Source organism: Ornithodoros turicata, unplaced genomic scaffold, assembly GCF_037126465.1.
Source record: "Ornithodoros turicata isolate Travis unplaced genomic scaffold, ASM3712646v1 ctg00001056.1, whole genome shotgun sequence".
NCBI lineage: Eukaryota > Metazoa > Arthropoda > Arachnida > Ixodida > Argasidae > Ornithodoros > Ornithodoros turicata.
In genome coordinates this window covers 66566-88281 of record NW_026999452.1, presented here as the reverse complement: position 1 = coordinate 88281, position 21716 = coordinate 66566, and the positions used below count along the sequence as shown (strand labels likewise).

At 45.2% G+C, this 21716-nt stretch overlaps 1 long non-coding RNA gene across 1 annotated transcript; it reads right to left on the bottom strand.

Moving 5' to 3' along the window:
• Positions 1-8249: 8249 nt before the first annotated feature.
• On the bottom strand, positions 8250-8658 carry LOC135376208 (uncharacterized). The gene is made up of 3 exons (XR_010417578.1): positions 8499-8658; positions 8348-8438; positions 8250-8280 (listed from the first exon to the last, which is right to left on the bottom strand). It is a non-coding gene; the product is annotated as an uncharacterized LOC135376208 (long non-coding RNA).
• Between the last annotated feature and the right edge of the window lie 13058 nt (positions 8659-21716).

Below are 21716 nucleotides of genomic sequence, written 5' to 3'. Positions count from 1 at the left end.
TTATGTGAAACACCCGGTATATGTAGGATGAACTGCCTTCAGGAGTGCACACAGGAAAGACGAGAGAATGACTTGATGTCGGGGGATATTGACGAAGGATGAAAACCAGTAGACTAAATGCATTTCAGGAATTTGTGCAAGGATAATGAATACGGCCCGGAAACTTAGGCACCAGAAACGATAGAGATAGGCTGGCATATAGGCTCTCCAGACACCTAAATAGCCAATAAAATGCAAAACTAGTCACGCAAATAGTCACGATTCACTCACAATAATGCATATCACTTCTTTCATTTGCAAACTAACGGCACGCAGGAATGAACGTATTAGGCCCGGTTTCACCATCGTCGATTAACACTTTAACCGAGATTAACGGTTCCTTAACTTGAATTTAACGCTTAGCTGTGCTTCACAAAGGGGAGTTATTGTGACTGAAACATTCATCACATCACCAACTATCGTTTACAAAAAAGAATTGAGTTTTAACAACGGTTGATCTCGATTCAAAGTTAACCAGCGTTGGTGAAACCGGGCCTAATACGTTCATTCCTGCGTGCCGTTTGTTTGCAAATGAAAGCAGTTCTTTACCACAACGCCAAAGCACACGAGTGACACGTTTGGGAAATATCGGCTGGATAAACATTCCTACTGGTCCTCCTCTAAATAAGTTACCTGTGGAGTGAGTGGCTCCGTCCCTTCCCATGGCACGGTGTCGTGGGTTTCACTGGCAGCCGCCGTCACGATTTTGTTTCGTTTCTTTTCCAGCGTCTGCGGCTTCCCTGACAGAAAAGATGTTACGTGATCTCAGCAAATGCGATACCTAGATATTTGAGCAAAGGACGCGTCATCCTCACATACTAAATGATACTCACCGAAGTGAAGAAGCTTTGCGAGTGCAGGCGTTTCTCCGTCTCTCCAACAGACGCGTACAGTGGTACCTCGCAAATCCTTAATGGCGTCCGCCTCCGTGAGCAGTCGGAGACCAATAACTGGGTCCACGATGCTCCTTACCGGATACACATCCCATTTCTCTTCGGTTAACCACTTAACCAAAACGTGACTCATCGCGTTCAGTACGTACGCAATGGGATGGACAGGAACGCCAGCAAAGCAAACAAAATGCCGCCAAATGCATTCGTGCTATCAGATCGGCTAGCGGCCCCACTAGCCACTGTGGCCTTGTGGCTGCCTGCGGCTGCCACCTGGCGACTGCGACTGAGCTCGCTGTAAACATAGGAAATATATGATCAATATTATCCTTGTTTTGTATTATCCTTTAGTGTGCATTACTAAAACTTCCAGCTAGTTTTGTAAATTTAATGCTCCTAGAAAGCTTCTTCGAACAGTAACACAACGTAGACGAAGGGGTTTCACTCCTCGCCTGCGAAACTACGGTCGAAAGCGAAGCCATATTTTGACGGGAGAACCAGAGCATTGCATTGCTTGTATTCCTGTATTGCATCATTTGTTTGACACGTTTGTGTGTTTGAAACTTCATTCGTGCTCATGTCACGGAAACGGTGGGGTAGCGGTATGAGAGTTTTCTCATGGTTATGGTGCACAGTGTACGTCATGGATGCTCAAAGGAGGCCACAGAAAACATGGTGAAGCTCATCAATGCACATTTGCCTGAAGGGATATTATACCCATCATCAAAGTTTGCTTTCTTCAGACACTTTTCTGTCGTTGAAGAGCAGTATGTGAAGCACTTTTTTGCATGACGTTCAGTGAATATATAGGTGAACTTGCAGAAGCTACTGAGGTGTCATGTCGGAAATATAGTTCATCACACACATCGGAGAGCGTAATGAAATCCTCATCATTTATTTTCTTGTCGTGGACTTCGCGAAACAACTTCGCCGGCTGCTGGAGTCTCAAGGCCTCAGCAAGAAGAATCTTATTCTGTGATATGACGTGACAGCTATCACGGAGAGCATACAATACCACAACTTGTGTTTGAATGCAGGCGACATTACATTGACATTGAATACCGATGGAGTGCCTCTTTTCGAAAGCTCCAAAGTTAGCATGTGCTCACTTCTCGTAATGGTTAATGTATTGCTTTATAAGCACTGTACTCACAAAATGCTTTTGGCAGGTTTATGACTCTGTGTTCAAAAGCCTGTTTTCAACACTTCCTTGCTTCCGTTCGTAAAAACCATTAGTGAACTGTTACCAACAGGTGTCACATTGCATGATAAAGATGGGAATGTTCGTACAACAAAAGTTTTCAGGACCATGTGCTGTAGACAGCATAGTGAGGTGTGATCTGGCGAACACGAGCCAGTTCAATGGGGCTCCCGGATGCTCGTGGTGTGAGGACGCAGGAAAAAGTTGTGCATAAAGGATGGGGTCTCTGTTGTGTGTACCCACAGGTATATCCAGCACCGGAACTGAGGGCACCAAAGTCGTTAGTGGAGCACAGTGCGGAAGAACTCCTATATTTACTCAGATGGAACCATTGGACGCATTATCAGGATTTTTTCTCGATCCAGTGCCCTCATTGGATGTGACACTGGAGATGCAGTGCACATAAATGTCTTGAGTGTGGTGAAAAACATATTCAGTGACTTTCCTGAAAGAAACGTTTTGGAGTATGTGATGGTAGAGCCTACAACCCAAAATTACATTGTTGGAACAGAATGTTTGAGGAAGTGCATATGTCAACACCGTGCCTCTTCTCTTTACCTATGCACGCTGCATGAAAACATCATGCTAGAGGTTGTTTGAGGATGTCCGAAACAGGCTATGCATTATAGGTAGGGCGTTGTGCTTTGGGGTTCAGCCCTGTAAAACTCATTTTTACCCCTGATTTGCACCATTGTCACTCATGCTAAAATCTGAAAAGCCCAAATCTGGCTTGACAAAGCGCCATTACGGCATAATCTTCATGTAAATACGTAGCATCATTTTTATTTAAGGCTGCATTGTGACGTGATGACACATGAGAAAAACCAAGAAGTCTTGAGTTTGAGGCAGTGTGTATGTATAGTCACAGTACTGCAACATATGAGGAATTCAAGTGTAGTTCGCAGATTTCGTATTGAATATCCTTTAGTAAACATCCTGTTACTGTACATGTTAAACTCAATTAAAATACAACAGAAAAGCCATAGAAATTGCACAATAGAATTTAGAATGACTGCAGGGCAATAAAAATTCTTTTGAGGTACTGTTGACCAAAGTCAATCCACGTTGAAATTCCATTGAGTTTGACTTGCATCAACTGGAACCCAACAAGATGTCCACAGAAATTCAAGACTTATTTTTGTAAGGGATACACCGCCACCAACTCTTAATCCTCTGTCGGCTCTATACACCGCAAACACTTTCTAACAATTAAACAGCTCACAATTTGATATTTTGGTTGAGAGCCATGTTTCAGTAAGGACAACTACGTCGGCCTCAGTGGTGTCGATGAATAAGCTGAGTTCATCACGTTTGTTTATTAAGCTTCTACTGTTTTTATATACAGTAGATAAGCGCGTGCCGTGACACCTTTCAGTGCTCCTGGGGATTTCCTCTCGGCTCGATCGAAGCTGACGTGAACTGGAGGTAGAAGACTCTGTTGCCTGGGTTGAAGCATGGCTTTCTGTACTTCGCGCAGTTGAGATACTGGACTTCTCAAGCACACTTGAACCATTCTGAATGTACGTATGCATTTCAGAAATGATGTCACTAACGGGGTCATAACAAAACATTTCATATTGATATACAACTTATTGTATTTCAGCTTAAAAGGGGCATTGCACGATTTGCCATATTCGATTAACTTCTTCCTAGCAAGTCTGGTATCGGTACTAAAGTCTTCGGACACAGCAATCTTCTTTAAATCCCTCAAATTATGCCTAGCTTGATAAATAGTGTCATGTGTTTTGAATGACGCCAACTTCGCAATAATTGGCCATGGCCTACAATCAGTGTACGTCCCGATTCTATGACAGCGCTCGACTGAGTCACTAAAGACATGGATTCCCAAGTTATCATTTATGAGAGACAGTAAGCTTTGTCTTGGATTGGGTCCATGTTTCAGACTTGTCGTCGGGTATGCCGTGAAATACAAGATTATTGCGTCTGGAACGATCCTCGAAATCAGAAAGACGGGCCATAAGCGACTGATTATCTGACTTCAGCTTAGCGATATCGTGTTTCGCCTGTTCCAAAGAAGAAACATTGGCTTCAACTGCTGCTAAACGGCCACAGATATCAGTAATTTTACAGGACATTTCACTCTGAGACCTCTGCACTTCAGCTACGCCGTTCATAAGCTCGGCCTGGCCTTTTTCAATTGCAGAGGATTGATTAGTTAAGTCCTGTAGTATCTGCAACACGGTGTGTAGCTGCTTAGTTTGAACAGGACCTGGGTTTGTTTCGACGTCACCACACTGGAGCAACAGTTGCAAAATTACATGAGCACATTCAGCAAGTATTTTCACGACGACATGTGGGCACGGCAGCTCTACGAAGAACAAGTCGCTGGTTTTCTTACGAAATTTGGAGACGTCATTTCTTACCTGCATCAAAATTAGAAATGGATTAGCTATGTGCCACATTGCAGAGCTGCGGCGCCCACTGCCACGGTGATGGAAACTGTCGCTTTTATAATCGCAGAACACTGAAGACGCAGATAATGATCTTGTGTGAGCTGGGACGACTGTCGTAGATTTCGTCTTCAGAACCACGTTGCCATTCATACCGAAAACCGGATCAGAATCAAAGGGTAGATGCGAAAGGTCAATGATTAACGGCTGTACGGTGCCATGAAGAAACGTGCCAGATCATATCAGTGATTACCTTTTTTGTACATGTTTCACTAATTGATTTAAGATCTTAATAAACGAGCACATAAACGGTCATGCCCCTCATTATCTTATCGAATATTCACTATTACACATTTGTACTGTTGTATTTGAGTTTAGGGATAGGGATACCGTTGGGTTTAGTGACACCTGCGCTTTTGCGCCAGCAGAACTGGAGCCGTAGCATAGTAGGAAGGGGTAGCAATAGACAACGTAGAATAAACAGTAATTCACAACATTTGGTGAACGTTCTATCAACGTAGGAAAAACAACAGTCAACATAGAAATAGCGTAGATTCTACGTGTTTCGACCGCACATTTTCTACGTAGAATCTCCGTTGCACGCTATTGCAGATTTTACGATGGTGTTGTACATTTGCAATGCTATTTCAACGTTGATTCTACATTCCGTGGTTGACTGGGATCCAAATTATAAGGGCAACATTTCCAAGGAGCACTGAGGAGTCAATAAGATGACTGCTCAAAGTCAATTGATAAAATTTAATTGACATGCAATTATAAGACGCTGGCCAGTTATCAATAGGAAGTGAGAGAAAAGTGAATCACATTTCTTTTGACAGTCAATTGACATTCGGAAGGCCAAAGTTGACTTTGGTCAGTTGACTCTCGATTGAAAGTAAATACGTATTTTTGTTAGGGAATTGTTCATGCGAAGGAAAAGAGTGTGTTTTCCTTGCAAACAAACAAAGTTTCTTCACAGTAGTATGCAGCTTGTTTACAGAAAGGCATTTCGAAAGTCTGTCGAGTACCAGTTCCCAGCATTTATGAGTAGGTATAGGCTCCTAAAGAAACCCACACGCAGGAACGTACACAAGTGGCTTCCCATTTCACGATTCTGCGAGGCTGGAACACAGAGATTGACAAACACATCACATCCACAAGGTGCCGGTATCTGGCTTTTCCCGCGATCGTCATTTTTCAACTCTCCAATGTCACAACCAAGGCAGCCCTGTTGGAGAATGGCGATGTGCCGTGCCGTGACGGTAAACTATGTCCGCGACAGTGTTCACAATATGACAGGTGCCCACTACAGCTAGAACTAACACCGGGAACTGATTTTGTGACCTACGACCTCGCTCGCTCGCCTGTCGAATTTGACAGGCGAGCAGTATAACTCAGCACTAACTGCAATGTCAACAGAACCCTAAGAGCCGGCGAAAATTGGAACAAGCGATTCGCTCACACCGTACTCTCATCCCCAGCACACCGCAAAGAACCACACCCTCCGGGGAACTATTTTCAGACGCGGGAGCCAAAAGCCTTTGCTCTTGTGTGGCTGCCGTGCTTGTCGACCAAGCAGAGTCGATTTATTTTCAAAGTTTGGATCTGAAGCGTTTATCGCAAAAGTTGACTTTTGGGTGATTTCATGTGAACTCAGGCAAGGTGGTCCTGGCACTATCAGTGATTTTTATTGAATAAATATATATATTTCATAGCCTGACTCACATTGAAAATGGAACAGCAAGTATTTTTTCTCTAGCTCCCGTAGTTCCCGAGCAAAAAAATCAGAAATAATATGGCCTGTCCGACACGCATACCGGTTTCAGGCATACCGGTTTTGGCGTTCAATATCTTTCCAACGAACGCGTTCATAGCTTTACATTTTTTTTCTCGCACTGTCAGCTATGTTGGCTTCCGGTGCTTGGGTTCAGTTCCGGAAAGAATTTTGTTATTTTGAAGCTAAAAACACGCAAAGTTGGTGCCGACGACAAAAATCGCTCTTATTCTTCCGGCTATTGCAGCACTTGTGTTGACGCAAGTGAAACGTGAAAGGTATCTCCGTGTAGCGGAGACTGAGCTCCATAATTTGGTATCAAATTTAAGAGTCTACGCCAGGTTACTGTTACGCATGGAGGCGTCTACAACACATGACATTTGAAAAAATGCGAGCTTTGAGCGCTCATATATAAAAAAAATCCCACTTCAAAAATTCTTCAAACTCTATAGGCACATGCTTCTGCGTATGATGTTTGGGTGCACAGAAAATCGAAGTTTTTTTCCTTGCGTAATAAAAGTTAGAGCATGCCAGAGTTTCAGTGTCCGACTGTGGTATGTGTAATGACCATGCAAGCCTTGCGAGAAAATAACTGGTCAGTATTAATATTTTTCTTGTGACGGCCGCCCGTGCTGTTTGTGCTGCTAATTAAGAACCCAAGGCGTCGGATATTTTCCCCGGGACGTCGAAAGCAGCACAAGGGGGGGGGGGGGGTATGTTTATTAAGAAAAAAGTTGGAGGGGCAAATCAAATCAGGGGGAATCAAACAGGAAAGAAAAGAAAACCACAAGGAAACAAAAAGAAAGGAAAATGAAAGAAAGAAGAGAATAGACACGGCGGCAGCACAACAGCTTCACAAGAACACGATATAGAGAAATGTACATTGAGTGTATGTGTCACTGCGGGGTACGTGCATGAAAATTCGATATTTACATCCATCTCTCTAGACCACTCCAGTAAAGAAAAGTACACTATTTATTTACATTTGATTGATTACATTAGCAGTTTTGACAAAGTAAATCCGACTCGCGCGCGTGAGTAGTATAGTTGCAGACTGTGTAAGAACCAGGCTGTATAAGAACCACTTTTTGTAATCCAAGAGAGCCTATTCTAATCCAATTATAAGCCAAAATCCAGTTATAACCCTAGTGAAAATGTATCTGAGAGGCCTCTCAGGTCTAATATGTTATGGGACTGAGAGGACCTCTCAGGCTGAGAGGTCCTCTCAGGCCTGTGGACCTCTCAGGCTGACCTCTCAGGTTGAGAGGACCTCTCAGGCTGAGAGGTCCTCTCAGGCTGGTGGACCTCTCAGGCTGACCTCTCAGGTTGAGAGGACCTGTCAGATTGACAGGACCTCTCAGAAGCTAATGCCCAGATGTGACATCGGAACATCAATGTTCAATTTCGCCGTCTACGCTGCACCTGTCGTCGGAGTGGTATAATCATACAGTGCTATGATACACCAGACATAGATACAGACAAGTACATGTCACAAAACTCCACATATATTGAGTTCCTTCGATTGTACAGATACACTCAAGGCATGCACACTGCTATCTGATTATGTAACAGTTATTTCAAATGTCTTACAGAATTGTGAATATCTAATATTTGTTGAAGGATCGCTCGCAAGAAACTACACGAAACGGTAAATTGCACCAACAGAAACTAGATTTAGCACTTACATGTCTACGAAAGCGTACGAGTCATCAACAACAGATACTGTCGTATTCCACAAAGCGTGAACTCATGGGACACATATTCACAATGTCCGTACAGCGGCGATGAAAAATATTCTTGAGGAACTCTGCTTCTCGGTGATCAAGTTCATCTGTTTTACGTATACTTCGGGACTTGCGATGCACCGTCTAGTTTCCCTTGCTTGCGTAAGCCACCAACTAACTGGAGAGATGGGGTTCTCACCATCTTATGTTCTCACCACCTGTCACTTCGTACGAGATTCATCTGTAAGAAATACAACTTCAAAATGTCAGTGTAAGTCAGTCTGTAGGCATCGAAATATATAACACACCGTTTGGCACCCAGCGCCGTTGGTAACGTTACGTGGTTGGTAATCTTCCTATCGGCGCTCATAATGCGTGTCTGCGAACAGTAGTAAAAGCCTAAAGTGAAGAGGAATGGCTGTCAATCACAAAAGCATATTTGAGACATCGTCTACATACCTCAAAAACAGTTACAATCCCGAAGACAAAACGCAAATTACTTGAGATCCGCGGCCGACGTCCTCACACTTCAACGTTTCAAAACAGACTGATTCAACCGCTGGCGACTGGCCGAAACGCTTCCACTTACGTGCAGTGCAATAATGCACGGATTGCAAGAACAATAGCTTCACGGGGGGAAGTCAATACAAGGTTATCACTGCACGTGTTCCTTGAAGGAATAATGCACAAACACGTGAAATCTTGCGATCTATTTTCCAAAGCGGACGAGGTAGCATGTTCCGCGGTGCGGAAAACACGTAGCAACTTGCTCTGGGAGGTGTTGCACGACGCACTGTCGCAAAGCTGTCTGAGAGGTCCCCCCAAACCTCTCAGGGCTACATGAATGATTATACAACGTCTTCCAGATTTTCTCTAAGAGGTCCTCTCAGACCCCTCTGTGCTGCCTGAAAGGTCCTACCAGACCTTTCAAGATTTCTTGAAAGGACCTCTCAGACCCTTCAGAAGTGCTAAACGGTCCTACCAGACCTTTCAAGATTTCTTAAAAGGTCCTCTCAGACCTCTTAGGACTGCTTGAGAGGTCCTCTCAGACCCCTCAGAATTTCGTAGAAGGTCCTCTCAGGCCTCTTAGGACTGCTTGAGAGGTCCTCTCAGACCTCTCAGAATTTCTTAAAAGGTCCTCTCAGACCTCTCAAAAAATCCTGAGAGGCCTCTCAGATACATTTTCACTAGGGAAGCCAACACAATCCAGTTCTAAGGCAACACAAGCCAATTCTAAGCCATCTGATTGGTCGCCATTAGCTCCGCCCACTTCACGTTGATTGGTCCACGCCAATCCTACTGTTACGCTGTGTTACTGTGACCCTGTGTTACAGATCATGCGCACCCCGCAGAAACAGGTAGTCATGCTGTCGTGCGCACAGGGCGATGTTCTAAAAAATAGCCAGAGGAGTCGCTCCATTCCAGAGCATTCTCGCACGAACGTTTCTCACAAAAAGGCCATCATAGTCACATCACAAAGGCATAAATCATAGTCAAAGATTTTTTAGTATTGACATGAATGTGTGTGTGTGTGTGCAGGCTATTTTTCACTCCTGATTTGCGGTTGAAGAGCCCTGTTTCCCAATAATCTCGTCGCTAGAATGAATAAAGATGATGAAAAAATTGTTTTATGTTAAAAAACATGGTGTACTTTATTTACGACACTATAGTAATCACATGGAAACAACTCGTTCCTTTCCATCAGCGATGTCGGAGTGGTTCTTTTTCCAGCATAGTCACGTTTGACGGGGATCCCGGTGATTGTCTCCGCTTCCATATATCGCTCTAAGAATTCCAACTTGTGTCTCACAAACTGTCTTGTTTGATAAGTACATTTAAAAAGTTTTTTAGGCGCTGCAAATCTGCGTCTGCATACGAACTAATCCACTCACGCGACACACTGTATTTTTTAATGGGAAAATACGCTTGCAGCCTTCACACTTTTGAAGGTGTGGCTGATCACTTATTCTTCCTGCTGATATGTCAGGGGACGCAAGTCTCTCACCATCCTAGAATCACTCCTCCTTCTCCAGTGTTAGATTCGACGGCTGACGCTTTTCTTCCAAATCCAAAACGGGTTGAAACGATTGGGCACTTTACGTATCATTATGCATCAGGAGCTCCAATAGTATACCGCCTTCCCGTATGTCGTTTCGACCTTGCACAAGTCAAACGCATCAAGCATTGCATTTTTTGGAATCAACCCAGTTTTCTCGAACGCAGATGACTTTGTGTTATGATGACTTCTTTCTATGGGATTCTACACACAGAGTGAATTGAAAATATTAGCTCAGTTTCCTCACGATGAGAACAACAGTGCCTTCCCGATTCTCTGTGCAAAGGAAGGAGTCAGCTCAGGAATCTCAGACAAGTAGCTTCTTGAAGCGCAGATCTGGAACGCGTTATACATATGTCGCAAGATTTATATGAAGCCCTGGTTGTGTGAAGTTACTATTTTTAGACCGCGACGTAAACGGCTGGCTAGTCCTTGCGAGCGTGCGCATGATGCAGCAGGGGCTAGCAATAGGGGCTCATGCAAAGAGTGTGATATATATATAAAACAGCGCATACACGCGCCTTGAAGCTTGCACGGTGGGGTTTAGCAGTTTTCTCATTGTGTTCGGTGACATGTTGGGAGATACAGAACAGTTTTACTTTCTTGGGATATGGTATAAAAACAGGTTGTGCGCGCGTGGTGGGTTTGAGAGCGGATTCGTAGTATCCCGAAATGAAAATGAGTCCGATATGCTAATGAGCGGACCACTTGCAGTTAGATGAACCAATAGCAGTTGGTGTCTACCGAGGGAGCTGAGTGACCAATGAGCGCAAGAGATGACTGGGACCAATGATCTCTCTAATGTAGCGGAACCAACCCATGCTCTACGATGCTGCTGGACCCCGAGGCTGTTGCAGCCGCTGGCTCTAAAGCGAAATGCACCACCTCCAAAATACTGTCGCCACCGGCGCGCCTGCTCGAGGGATCTCTGATTGGCTGCACATTATATGTGTATATATTTGGATGCTCATTGGTCCCCAAGAACTGTTGCCAGTTTCCTTCACGCTGATTGGGCGAGAGTCATTTGATTCAGGCGCGAGTATCCAAACGGTCGGTCGAACGGAGGAGAAAGAAAAATGACAGAGGAGACATTGCGTCTGTCCGGCCACGCGTGTTCTCTCGGACTGCAACCGTAGTGCACGCAGACGCTAGCGGGTAGTTCGAGGGTTTTGAATGCTTTAGATTTAGATTGTGGCAAACTGCTAATGTGAGAACGGAATGGCACATCCACCTGATCATCACAACAGCGGGAAGACGAACATGACAGGGAATCCCTGCACCTCCAAAGGACGCAGAAATCTGCGAGGAAGTCTGCACTCTTTGTGACGTACCACAGGTGAACCGTAAGACAAGTTTGATTACTTTTTGTGACCGAAGGAAGTAATGTAGCTTTATCACGTTAAGTGTATTGCGTAGAATATTTACGAGTCACTCGATACGTTAGCGGCGTTTCATTGTGCAGTGCCTTGGGGTAACTTGTACGTTTCTGATATGCCACTAATCAAATTATGTGTGGTTATGCTAGTTGCCCCTCATGCACGTCGCAGCCGTTCATTCACTGTGATCTACGAACATTTGTGACAAGTGCACTTTGGTGTTCAAATACGAAATCAAGATCGATCGCCTATCATAGCAGTGATTTTCGTGCAGAGTTACGGATCATCAATACATTTTTTTGTTTTGTTTTAGTTCTCCCCCAGCCATGGGCAACAACGACGCACATAGCTCAGCATCGGCTTCTGAACTGCCCTTCGATGTCGAAGCACCTAAAGCTCCAGTGAAGCGTGTTACAAGACGTAAAAAGAAATGTACAGTAGCTTTTTCTAGGCAGTTCCCGAGGACAAATAAAGTTGATTTGTCATACACCATCGCTTTTTGATTGTCTGCTTTGGGACAGCATGATCGTTGCTCTACAGCAATCACCAAAGACAAATTGACGAGGCTGGAGAGTAGGGGGGACGAGAGGAAAGACAAAAAACCAGAGGAGAGAAGGGGAAGGAGGTTGGGAAAGGAGGTCGGTGTTGTACCAAATAAAGGTTGAAATCAACAATTGTCGTGTGTCTTGTCTGAAGTCGCTGCCTAGTGACTTAGGAGCGACAAATGCAGGCTAGCCAATCACTCTTCAGTATGCTTAGCGTGGACCAATCGGTGTGAAGGCCCAATCACTAGGCTTAGCGTGGACCAATCAGCGTGAAGTGGGCGGAGCCAGTAAAGAGTTGAGGGCACGAGGTAAGTTGACCCGCAGTGGAGCCGCTGCCATCTGGCAGGCGCTAGTGAAGGCTATGTTCAGAGGGCATATTCGGCAGGCTCAGATTGGTGGCGGCCAATCAGAGCGCTTAGAAAGTCTGGGAGAGTGATCAGTAGGCTTAGAATGAACCAATCAGCGGTGCCGGTTAATCAACGGCAGAGCTCCACTCACCAATCGTCCACTCACCAATCAGCGTGAAGTGGGCGGAGCCAAGTAATTAACATAAAGGGGCGGAGCTACGGTCAACCAATCAACAATCAGTAGGCTTAGCATGAGCCGATCAACGTGAAGTGGGCGGAGTCAACTAATTGGCATAAAGGGTTGAGCTACTATTGACCAATCAACGATCAAGTGCGTGGCGTGAAGTGGGCAGAGCTAATGGCGACCAATGAGATGGCTTAGAACTGGATTGTGTTAGCTTAGAACTGGATTGTGTTGGCTTAGAACTGGATTTTGGCTTAGAATTGGATTAGAATACGCCTTTTTGGATTAGGAAAAAATGGTTCTTATACAGCCTGGTTCTTACACAGTCTGTAACTATGCTACTCATGTTACAATACTCTTCAGGAATCACAACGTTTCCCATCAACGCATCGTCCAGTGAAGATACACATGCGATGTTCCTTTGAAAATGTATCTCTGTCTCTACCTGCTCATGTAGTTTGTGCAGTAGACACAGTCTCTACTTAATTTCATGTGCATAGTAAAGATACAGATGGCAAAGGAACGGCGAGTCGAAACAGCATCAAAACACAGCTGCTACAAACTAAAGGACTACTGCAACAGGTAGAGGAACCGCTCACCCTCGCAATCACTCCGAACTAACTTGGGTTTTGTACCTGAGGCCGGATACGGCTCCAGTGCAGGTGGCGCTAATTTTGTTACTCTCCACTCTGTTCACCAGCAGCGGCTCTTGACACAGCAAAGTACTCGCGGACGGACATAGAAAATTGTTGTCTATGCCTCCATGCTAACTGAGCGACGCCTCTTTGGATAGACTACAAGTACCACAGTACGCTGTCTCACGAAAAACATGAATATCGACCAGCGAACGTCTCGCAGCGCTTCCATGGTCATTATGGTCATTACACGCACCACAGTGGGACACTAAAACTTTGGCACGCGCTAACTTTTATTGTGCAAGAAACAACCTTCGATTTTCTGTGCACTCAAATATATACAGAAGCACGAGCCTACGAAGTTTGAAAAATTTGCAAGGTGGGGTCTTTTAAATATGAGCGCTCAAAAATTGCGCATTTTTTCAAATGCCACGTGTTGTAGACGTCTCCATGCTTGACAGCAACCTGGCCTAGACTCCCATATTTGATACCGAATGATATAGCTTAGTCTCCGCTACACGGCGATACCTTTGTCCTTTCACTGGCATGTGCACAAGTGCCGCAATAGCAGCAAGAATATGAGCGATTTCCGTTGTCGCGACCAAATTGCGCATTTTTAACTGCAAAATAAAAAAAAATCCTCGCCGGAAGTGAACCAAAGCACTAGAAGCCAACATAGCTGACAGTGCAAGAAAAAAATTCAAAGCTGTGAACGCGTTCGTTGGAAAGATAGTGAACGCCAAAATCGCTATGCCTGAAAGCGCGCCAGACCTGCCATTCTTCTTTCTGATTTTTCTTTCTCGGTAACTATGGAAACTAGAGGGAAAATACGTGCTGTTCCCTTCTCAATTTGAGCCAGGCTACAACATGTATTTTTTCAACAAAAATTACTGATGGTGCCCGGACTATATTGGCTGAGTTGAGATGGAATCACCCTTTTACGGATTAGACGGTTCGGGTTCGCGTTGCTTAGATTTCGTTCCGGTTTCGAATCGAACCGGTTCACAAACAGCTTCGCAGCCCTAAATCGGTTCAACGCTTTAGTTTCATATGCCCCATAAAACTGTGTTTCTCAGGAAATGCCTGGCTAATAGCTTATTACTGCTGCTGTCTGCATTGATGTTTTTAGTGCCATGTAGCCCCTTTACCGAAATAAAGGAGAAGCAGATGAACACTTGCAAACAGCGTCCACGCTGATAAAGCCATGTAGTCCTGCTACTGTCTGTTCCCCAAATCGCTTTTTTTCACACGCACAGTGGTAGCGCCATACAATTGTTTCTATGATGCACCTTATCCGCACACCGTAGGAATGCCCAAACGTTAGCTATTCCGACTGTAGTGTGAGTGTCGTCTTCTTCGGTGGATGAAGACCCATGACAATGCCGTCTATTCTCCCTCACTCATCTCTGGTCAGAATGACCTCGCGGTTCTTGGAAACCATGTCAACACAAAAGCTGCGAAGATTCATCAGCCTATGTAGCATGCCCTATGTAGAAAGCCAGCGTGTTGGGCAGACCAGTATGGGTTTTCTGAGACGTAGCTTTTTAATCATCATCATCTCTGTAGGACTCCGACTGCTTGCAGACTTCATGGGCCCTTACGATGGTTCCCTTAACTGATTCCTTTTTCATGGCGTCGTCTACTCTGAGTTGCAGGGTGTGCGCAGCACACCGCACTCCTTTGAGGACCACAGGCCAGGATTCAGTGGAGCCAAGATTAAACATACGATCGCTGATGTCTTCATGTTCTGGTTGGGTCTCACTTTCATCCTTGCTATCAGATTGCGCCTCATGCCCTTCCGTCAACATCTTCACCGACTTCGCCTCCCAAGCAGCACAATGTACTGAAAGTCGAGTGCAATAGGGGTGGCCGGTATGTGTCTTATCAATTTTCTCTTGGTTAACAAGTCTGTTCAAGGCAGTCCACCTACCCGTCCACCCCTATTGCACTCGACTTCTAGTACATTTTACTGCTTGGGCTGGTTCGCACCGTTGTCACTCGTGATGGTGTATACCTGCGCCTGCTCGATGTTATACGTAGAAAGACTTCGAGCAACACAGAATGCTGATAACACGCTGTATGCTTCTTCTTCAGTTCTCTCATGGCAAGAGTGCGGAGAACGATTGTTCCATCTGATATGTACTGGGTGTTTATACCTAGCATAGATCTGTCCATACGAGTAACGCAATCTGCTTTTAGAGACACCATCATGCCCTTAATCTCCAGCCTGATTTCTTCACGCATGTCATTTGCACGCTTTGCGACTTCCGTCCGGATGTTTTCGGAGTTTATGGTCATTTTTTAGCGAGTGCCGTGCAGCCAGGGGCGGATCCCAAGGGGGGCCCGGGCCCCCCACGAGACATACCTCTAGTGGCGTTCCTCTACAGCTTGCTAAGCTTCGCAACATGTAGATCATAAATAAAGTTCTGGTGTGAAATGAAAGCGCAGCAGCTCGCCGTCTTACGTGGCAACCCCCCCCCCGTCTTTTCTCTTTGTTTTTTAGTGCCCCCCCCCCCCCCCCCCCGAGGATCTTCCCTGGATCTGCCCCTGCGTGCAGCAGAGGATCAAGGAGTCTGCAGAATCCAGAATCTTCCATTAAGGCAAATGATCTTCCGTTAACTGTACAAAGCTCCGAACAGGCTCTCAAGATCTCCTCTTGAGTTATCTCAGCTTTGTATATGCAAGAGGGTACCATAGCTGGAAGCTTTTGCTGCATGGACACTCTGGGGCGCTTCAGTTCCTGTTCCTCCTACGTACCTTCCTTGAAATAAGTTTGCGTTTCGGTCCCTTTCCGTGTAGCATGCATGGACGTGCGTGTGCTTCGCTGCAGTGCTGTTCTGGTAATGTACGTGTATTAAAGGGACGGTTGCATTCGGGAAAACCATCTATGAAACCTTTACCACTATGTTTACCACTTTACCACACACTTTACCACTATAGCCGCCCTATTGAAAAATACTTCAGAAAATCTCATAGAAACATAGCATTCTCTCAGAATTTCTTACAGAAGCGTCTTCGTCTCTCAGAATTTCCTACAGAGGATGCAGATTCGTATACATATCCTCACAGGCACACCAATGAGAAACTATCCTGTGGGATAATTCAGGGTCTGGCCTTGTGATTTCTATGAGAAAACAGCGTGATTCATACAGGACTGACTTTCTCACGAACTTCTCTTCAGTATTAAGAGAAATTTTGAAGGATATTTCCCTGCCGGATGAACATGAAGCAACAACTGACGGGCCGCAGAGGGTGACATGTCGTCTGTGTTGGGAAGTAGTTCGTGCGATTTCGTATGTTTGTGAATAATCCCTTTTAGGTAGAAGTGTCATGGTTGCTCCGCTTTGTCGTTCCTATTGAAACTATTCATTATATAACCTGTTATGACATTCCATCGTGCATTAGTGGAGGCGTTTATTCCAACTGCCAGCAAGTTAATTAGTCTGTTTTGAAACGAGGAAGCGCATGGACGCAGCTACGCATCTCAAGCAAATATCGCCTGGTATTCAGGATTTTCGTCGCTTTTGAGGTATATGGCACTTGTGCTTGTGGTATATAATCGTCCGTGCTATGCATTCCCATTCTTTATGCGTCTTTACCCCTGTTCGCAGGTATTCTGTGAATCGGAAGGTAGAATGCAATGAGATGGTTATAGCAACTGTGCTTTGGGCAAACGGTATGTTACATATTTCTATGTCTATCTCTCACGCACACACATGTTGTTGTAACCGTGCTTTTTGAAATGCTGTTTCTTCTAGGTTAAAGTCGTAAGTGGCAGGCAGCGGGGATTAACGCCGATCCGAGTTCGTGGTCGTAACCCATTCTCGTCTCGAGAAAGTTGGATGGTGCTTTTACGCAAGAAAGCCTACGCGTTCCCAAGGTGCAAAACATAAACATGGCATAATCACACGACGAATTTTTTTGGTCGTCGCATTGGACATTTCCAGTACGTGTACAATGCGTTAAGTCATGCCCTTCTGAATTTATTGGCTGGGCCACAAATGTTCTGCAACATTCCTTACAGTGACGGCATGCGACTTACTCTCAATACTTCTGAACAAGTAAGTCTGATATCCTTCAATTTTCATGTGGCAGTGCAGCTTTCTTAGTGTGTTTCTTGCAGGGTGGCCCATTACCCTTTCTCACAGTCTTTCTTGCGGGCCTCGAGGCCTGTAAGAAGTCCTGTGAGAAAGCATCACAGGCCACCCTGTAAGAAACCCTGTAAGAAAGCTGCATTGCCACTGCCTGTAAGAAATCCTGTAGGAAAGCCTCCCTGGAATCTTACAGGATTCCTGCAAGAAACTGTGAGAGAAATTTTGTAAGGTTTAGTCTCATAACCTCATAGAAATTCCTACAGCGATCTGAGAGATTTCTTTTGTAAGATTTTCTGAAGTATTTTTCAATAGGACGACAGTTGATATTAAATAAACGAATTTTAAAGATCAGCGCTGCTTCCGAAGCTGCTGGGGCTGCTGTGGCGTGACGTCACCACCTAACCGGAGAAGTGAGAGGGCGGCGTCAACGCCACCTATATACAAAAGGCCTGCTTATTACCTCCTCTCTCTCCTTCGCTACGTGGACATATATAGTCAGAATTCGTCTGCTACTGCTATTCGCCGTTCTGCGAATTCAAGAACCCGCAAATGATTGCAGCTTACTGAGAACCTGCAGACCTGAATATTTACACAAAAAAGTGCAACACGCTTTCCAGAAAATGAGTTTTAAAAAAGATTGGGGCCGTTTTGCGCTTTCATTTAGTACGCTGGGACGTTCAATACCACTCGCGGACGACAATGGTTCGTCTTCATGGCCGCGACCGGTGAAAGCACGTTCGTGATTGCCTGCCGCCGTTGTAAACACGATCCTGATTGGCTGACTATTGGTTGACTGCTCCGGCATGAAGTCGTGCTGACTGTGTGAAGATCTGTTTAGAGATCTCATGATGGTTTCGTTCCAAGTGGCGTTGAAGATTGGCAGCATGTTGACCTTTCATTCTGCATTGCATGTTGCAACGTTACATCGTGACAAGTCGGTAGCGGAGTTGTAGGTAAAGTATCTCTGCACCGGATTCTTTCTCTTGCGGCCCATATCCAAGCCTTCGACAGAAAAAAGCATATTAAACACACGTTATCTGGCCATAGTTGATTTATGTTCTTGGGCATTGCATTCGCAGTATGAATCGATCTGAAACTGATGCATGTCGAAAATTAGTCTTCCAGCTGTACTCTGTTCGGGTTCATCGCAGCGTACCAGATAATGCACAACACAATTGCACCGCCACTCTGCATGAACAATCATACATGCACTATTCAGCGTATGCTTCTCCACTTCTCATGTTTCTGACTTTTTTACTGACAATTTTTACTGCTCATGTGTAAAGGGAAATGTTGGTCACTTGCTTAATCACGAGAGCTATATGACTGGCCTGATGCATTCCAGCTTCATTCGGTGGACGATGTCAGACCACCCACCTTTCAGAAAATACAGAGCAGAGGACAGCCGCGTTGTTTGCTTGAAAACCCAGCGTTTGACAAGGGTTTGCTTGGCGCCTCCTCCTTAGCAGCCATAGAAATTTTACGGAGAGAGGCTAGTAGGGAAGGCAGGGAAGAGGATCGGAGGAGAGCAAAGAACTTGAACAGGGCTCTTCCCTCTCTTAGTGTATGCGCTCGGAGGCAACCATTTTGAATCAGCCGAGGAAACGTCGCGTATTTCTAGCCCGTGAAAGCAGCCACGAGTTCCGAAAACAGTTGCAACACTTGCTCGGTTGCTCATCTGCTTCCGTTGGCTACTTATTTTGTGAGTGTTCACCCCTATCCAGGCTTGTAGTCAAGGCTGCTTGGTCTGGTTGAGGCAGCGGCGGAGATGGCGTCCCCATGCAGCGTCCGTGTTGTGTCTTTGTTTCTTCGTGTGTGTGTGTGTGTGTGTGTGTGTGTGCGTTTTCTTATATCTCACGGTTTAATGGATTCGGGCTGTGTGTTACTGTTCCAAAAACATTTTTGGAGTTATGGTTGCTGTATGCTTACTGGGTTCCTTTTTTGCATGCGCCACGGCGACAGTAGCTGATTCAATATGGCGCTCCCCTTGCCCGTACGTCCCAGTTTCGGAAGTTTCCTTCTAGCACACTCCTTAAGATTTCTATGTGAGGAGCAGACGCTGCAGCGCGTGCATGGGGCGCCAGCAGCGGCGCTACAAGGGCAATTGCGCTTCAACGTGGTGAAGAAGACGCTGAGAGCATACCTGGCTATTGGCGAATTCGAGTGGGCATTTCGGGGCACATTTTTCTGCCAGATCCCGAGCACTCATGTTCACTTGCTCAAAGCGAAGCAATCTCGCATGTTCGCGTGGCGCGTTTTCCAAGCGCTCGGAATTTGCGAACTAGCACTTTTTTCGCCCGGTTTCGGAAGGACCGAGGGTTGCCTCACTGTATCCGGCGTCGTCACATCCGCAAAGCAAGGGTGGCAATTGCCCTTATTGCCCGGCACGTCGAAGTTCACGTGGCTTAGCACACGACAGAACCTGAAGACTTGCGACCCCGATGGCTCTAGCGTGATTGAAGGGACTAAAACCGCTAAGTTCCCGGCACTCATATTCGGGTGGCAAAGGTCACATGATCCATCTCGGGCGCCAACCTAGGAATTTCCGGGCGCGTTAATTAGGCCGTGTTGCCATGAAATGACCACCCGAATTCGCTATATGCATCCTCGTTTGACTACTAGGTGAAGTCCGTGATATGGAGAACACTGTGTCCTCGTCCGGGGATTGGGAGACACTTGAAGTTTTATACTGGCTTCTTTTTGTACGAACCGTTTCGTCATGAACCGGTTATCGCTATTATTTTTTTCCGGTTCTGCTTCCGTTCGGGTTCCACAATGCCATGATAATTTCGGTTCGGGATCGGTTCCGGCAAAAATAACGGTTCGGGTACGATTTTCGGTTCGTGTTCGGGATCGGTGCGACACCCTGCGTGATTTATTTCGAGGAGTGTATTCGTTTTTTTTTTTTTTTTTTAGAATGATTCTTGACCAATGAGTCTTCAAGGCCAAGGAGCACGTTATTGTTTAAGTTATGGGCTACAGCGTACATCGTGAAAGATTTTTAACTCAGTGATTACTGCAGTCTGGTTGTTGGATATTATTTTTTTTTTCAAGGTAAACACCTACTAGGTATTATATTATTCCAGTGAATGCTATGAACGCCGCATATATCGCGTAATATACTATGAATCTGCACAGAGTTCCCTCAGTTGACACGGCATTTTCTATATTGGTCAGGGGCAGTCGTTGGCCGTAAAGTTGATCTTCATAAGGTCACGTAATGCTTGAACCATCTGGTAGTTTCCTTGATAGTTTGTGTCATTGCAGCCTTTCCCGTCAACGATAGAGTATTCCATGTGCAACACAGTCCATCCGCCACTAAAGTTGTGCTCCACTACACTCTTGCACATCTGTTACAATAAAATGAGTACATTCATTAGCATTATAGTGATGGCTCTATAATAGGATCGAATATTGCATGTGTGCACGTCCAGCACTTTTAGTATAGTGCTTGACAGCTCAACGCAGAGTTTATAGAAACCAAATGCAGCCCATTGGATAGTTTGGTCCTTAAAGCAGAGCGACGCCGAGTTTTGGGTGTTACAGAATGAAACTATACTCATACGACGTGTTCATCAGGGAACAGGGAACATCTCTTAGTCAGCTGGACCCTCGCCCCTTCTCCCTATCAAAATTGCTTGGTCCCTGGGCCCATCCCGCCCACCAACGATCTCTTTTGACCTTTCTGGACACAATCGAACTTCGATCGTTATTGTGAAGGGGCTCATTATTTTATTCCCCCCATCCCAACCAGCAATGGGGTAGAGTATCGCCTCTGGCGATGAACCTCCCCATCTATCATATCAAAATAAAGTTGTTGTAGTTGTTCAGGGAACACTGATTATGTGTGCAATCTAGTTATCCGAAACTCTTCACGTCTTCTTTTTTTTTCTTTTTTTTCGTTTTTTGAAAACCGAATCTTATACCGAATACCGATCTTCATTCCGACTTGCGGCCCACAAAACTTGTGTCGACGTCACACTGGAGGACGGGATATTTCGGCTTTGCACGGCATTTGGCTTTGTTTCTTCCGCCCGCCCAGCCGGCCGGGATGACTGCTGCGCTGCTGCGCACATTGTAGTAGTATCCACTATAGGTGCACAATTATATTTCTGTAACTTCAATGGAAATGTAAAAACGTCATAAAGAAAGTCGAAAACTCGTGAGTGCTTCTCTCTCTGCTGCAAAAAGAAAAAAAGAAAAGGAAAATTCAGTGTGCAGTTCTAATGCATCAAACCCGAAGTTTCCGAAAGACGACAGGAAAATATAGTCTTAATCTGGTTGCTTTTAGCGCCACGTCGAAAATGCTGTAACGTCTAATTTAAAAGTTACACTACTTTTCTAACAACGTCACACATCTTCTACATGTCACAGTGGAAGGTACTCGTCGGTAATATAAGTGACTGGCCGGATAGCAGATGGTGTAACTTGTAAATAGTT